This window comes from Rhinolophus ferrumequinum, chromosome X (genome assembly GCF_004115265.2).
Source record: "Rhinolophus ferrumequinum isolate MPI-CBG mRhiFer1 chromosome X, mRhiFer1_v1.p, whole genome shotgun sequence".
NCBI lineage: Eukaryota > Metazoa > Chordata > Mammalia > Chiroptera > Rhinolophidae > Rhinolophus > Rhinolophus ferrumequinum.
This window is the reverse complement of record NC_046284.1, coordinates 2,022,999-2,027,455: the sequence shown is the minus strand read 5'-3', so window position 1 is coordinate 2,027,455 and position 4,457 is coordinate 2,022,999. Positions and strand designations below refer to the sequence as shown.

Here is a 4,457-nt window from a genome sequence, read left to right as displayed (position 1 = left end):
CCAGGAAGGAAATACTCTAGATAATCTGTTGAAACCTGGTTACAAAGGCACTTTACATCTCAGCAAATCCACTCCTAGGTATTTCCCCCAAGAAAAATGGAAACCTAAGTCCTAGGTATTTCCCCCAAGAGAAATAAAAACCTAAGTCATTTTTTTAAAATGTATGTATGAATATTCTTACCAACTTCATTCATGACAGCCAAAAATGTCCATCAAATGACACATGGATAAACTGTAATATATTCATTCAGCGGAAAGCTACTAAGCAATAAAAACTAACTACTCATATATGCAACCATATGGATGGACCTCAAAATAATTAGTTTAGTGAAAGACACCATAGGAAAACAGAGTACACACTACATGATTTCACTTATAAACTAGTCTGCAGTGATAGAAATCAAAACAGTGGCTGCCTGGGGTGCACAGTGGTGGGAGGTAGATTAACTACAAAGGGGCATGAGGGAATTTTCTGAGATAAGAATATTCTATTTCTTGATTGGAATGGTGGTTATGTGGGTTAGTTGCCAAAAAAAAAGGTATCAACTATACACTAACACTGTGTGACTTTTCTTCATATGTAAATCATACCTCAATAAAGTTGATTTCTAAGAGAGAAGGAAAAAGAAAAAGGAAGGAGGGCGGGGAGGGGAGCGAAAGAAAGAAAAAGGACTATAGAGATGAAATCCCTAGAGATTGGAGGTCAGGAGCAGGAGAGCACTGTGGTGTCAAACTTGGTTCAAAGTCAAGAAAGCAACCTCCAAAGTCAACAGGAGGTTTGTCCCCTTTGACCACTTTCACTCATTTTCATCACTCCCCATCACCCGCCAAAAAAACTGTAATCATGTCAGGTGAGAATTGTGGTAACTAACCTTTGCGTGGTGATCCTTTTGCAATATATACATATACAAAATCACTATGCTGTATACCTTAAACTTACACAGTGTTACATGTATGTTATATCTCAATAAAGCTGGGGGGAAAGGTGAACTGGGAACAGAAGTGCATATACAGAGAGCCCTAAGAGCCTTTCCAAGAAATGAACTAGAAATTCTAAGTCTAGGGATAAAGCCAAGAATGGAACAAGACAGTTGCCAGACCTTGGATGCATCTGGTGGCGGGACTGGCTGGAGAGTTATAGTAACATTGCCAGCTTCTCAGCTATCACCAACCAAAGTGATAGAAATGCAAAATGGTCTCTTCAATAAAAGAGAAAAACAGGCAGGTATCACTAAGTCCCCAAACTGAGAAGACTGAAGTTAAACACGTTGGGAAAACTGACCCCGGCACTATGTTTGTGATGAATAAAAACATTTGAACTCCTTACAGTTGTGCCATGCATTTAAGTGAATGGTACTGCAGGGATGTCCATTCTGGCCCTTGTGGATGGACAGCCGTGGGACACGTACAAGCCTCTGACCAAGTCCTGTGAAATTAAATTTCTTACTTTCAAAGACTGTGATCCAGAAGTTAATAAGCCTTATTGGCATTCTTGTGCCATGATGAGGGGCTGTGATATAGAGGGCATTCAAAGACGAAGAGATGGTCAGTTTGGTCAGAGCACCAGAAGTTCCTGTAATCGCTGGAGCCTTCTGCTATGATGTACTTTGGGATAAGAGACTTACTGAAAGGATGCCAAAATAGAGAACAAAAGATGTGTGTGCTTTAGTTTACAGAGATCTTCCATTTGAAACTCTGGAAGTTGATGCAAAAGTGGCATTAGAAATATTTCAACACAAGTATAAAATAGACTTCGTAGAAGAGAAGCCATCTAGAACCCTGAGAGAAGAGCCAAGCTACACAGGTTTGGTGATTTCATTGATGTGCGTGAGGGCCCTCTTGTTACAAGGACAAGTATTTGTTTCCAGTATGATGTGTCAGCAGTTCACAATCTTCAAGCCACCCAGTCAAGTCTTACAGCTCTTTACCTGTTCACTTAAGAGCACATTTTTTCGAGATGGGATAATGTATTGGAAAGGTCTTGGAAAATGGTAACTGAAGATCAAACTAAACCTACAGAGGGAAGTGCATCTACTTAGTAACTTCCTAAAAGTTAAACAAGTATCGTAAATTAAAACTTTTCTATGTAAAAAAAAAATTAAATATCCAATCACAGAATGGGATTAATGTAAGAAAAGGAATCAGATTCTTGCATTTATGTATTCAAAACTAACTGCACTAATATATGCAAGGCAAGATGTAGCTTAACAGCAGCATGTATTTTAAAACAATACTGAAGGTCTTTCAGTAGCAAATTGGTCAAAGTGAGTCATTAGCGTGGTTTAACTACCTCAACCCAAAAAAAGAGAAAAATTCAATCTTAGCTCCATCAATATTTAAAGAGAATGATGATCACTCCCAAACCTAAAGAGAAAGATTATTTTGTACTGATCATATCAAACCTAGAGAACTGTGTTCTGCTGTGGGTACCACACTTTAAGAAATAACATGAAGAGAACATGTTTGGAGAACAGCACACAAAATGAGGAGACTAGAAACCATATAATATGAGGAATGAGTACACCAACTAAGAATGCTTAATCTGAAGAAGAGACTTCCCAGGGGACATAAGTATCTTCAAATAGTTTAAGAGCTGACCTCCAGAAAAGGAGCTAAACTTATTTAGCGCCAATGGGTATAACTTAGACCAACTTCTATTCCTTCTTGGCCATGAAACTGATCGGAATTGTTGGTACAAAAAGATGGATGTTGGGGCAGCCGGTTAGCTCAGTTGGTTGGAGCACAGTGCTCTTAACAACAAGGTTGCCGGTTCGATCCCCACATGGGCCACTGTGAGCTGCACCCTCCACAACCAGATTGAGCCAACTACTTGACTTGGAGCTGATGGGTCCTGGAAAAAACACTTAAAATAAATAAAAGTTTTTTTTAAAAAAAGATGGATGCTATGTCAATTGTCCCTATGAAGACAATGAGCTAAGGCTATCACATGGCCTTTTGTGGTCCATTTTCACAAAACCTGACTAAAAGGTTGTGTGTACAAAAGACAAAACTCAAATGGCCAATAAACCTGTGAAAATACACCCAACTTCACTAGTTATCAGGGAAATGCAAATTAAAACAACATCCACATAAGATGACAACATCAGGGAAAATGAAGGAAGCTGAAGGGTATATGGGAACTCTGCACTATCTCTGCAACATTTCTGTGAATCTAAAATTATCCCAAAATGTTAATGAAAACAACACCCTTCACACCTGCAAATTTTTTTAAGTCTGACAATACCAAATATTAGCAAGTATATAAGGAAAAGAGAAAGGGAGAGGGAGAATAAATTGTTAAAAACTACATTGGACAGCAACTTGGCAATATTTATAAAGTTCAAGATGCTCATGGCTTTTGACCTGGCAGTTCCAGTCAGCAGTTCCACCTAAATGTAGACCCTAAAAGAGCACTGCCACTATAGGGCTGGTGAGCATTTGCAATGTGGCAAGATATACTGTAAGTACAAAATACGTACCAGACTGCAAACTTTGTACCAAAAAAATGTAAAATATCTCATTAACAACTTTTGTATTGATTACAGGTTGAAATGATAATATTTTGGATATATGATAACATTTTGGATATACTGAGCTAAATCATTTGTGTTGTTAAAATTAATTTCATCTGTTTAACCTTTTTAATGTGGCTACTAGAAAATATAAAATTGTGTTTGCACTATGTTTCAATTGGACAGCACTGCCCTGAAGCCTCACCTACCAGTGCTCAAAAAATAAATCAGTTTAGTGGGTCATTACCAGCAGTTTCTAATGAAAGAGCATAGAACAGAACATATTATAGTCTACTGCATGTAATAAGGGTAAAACTGTTTCATTAACTTTTGATACAGCACGTATGTACTGGGATATGATGTAAAATATCTTTCCTTGCCATGGGTGGTGGTCAAAAGTGTTTGAAAAGGGGGAGGTCAATTGGCTCAGTTGGTTAGAGTGTGGTGCTCTTAACAACAAGGTTCTCGGTTCGATCCCCACATGGGCCACTGTGAGCTGCACCCTCCACAACTAGATCGAAACAACTACTTGACTTGGAGCTGATGGGTCCTGGAAAATCACACTTAAATAAATAAAAGTTTAAAAGAAAAATATTTGAAACGCTCCCACTAAACTCTCCAAAACAATGTTCACTGTTGTGTTGTTTGCAATAGCAAATATCTGAAACACTCATACACCCAATAAAAGAGACTGAATACATAAATTGTGGTATACTTCTTATGTTCAATGTAGTACTAATCAGCAATGAAAAATAAATGAACTAGAGCTAAAATATCCATATGGGTAAATATCCAAAAAGATAATGCTGAGCAAAAAGAGACAAGTTGCAGGAAAACAATCATATGATACAATTAATGTAAAATTTTAAAAGATGAAAAACTAGTATATAGTGATCTTTTAGTTCTTTGAAACATGAAATATCTGAAATATATGGCAAACTGCTC

At 37.6% G+C, this 4,457-nt stretch overlaps 1 pseudogene; it reads left to right on the top strand.

The window, feature by feature from the left end:
- Positions 1-1,077: 1,077 nt before the first annotated feature.
- On the top strand, positions 1,078-2,039 carry LOC117025011 (39S ribosomal protein L39, mitochondrial-like; annotated as a pseudogene).
- The last annotated feature ends 2,418 nt before the right edge of the window (positions 2,040-4,457 follow it).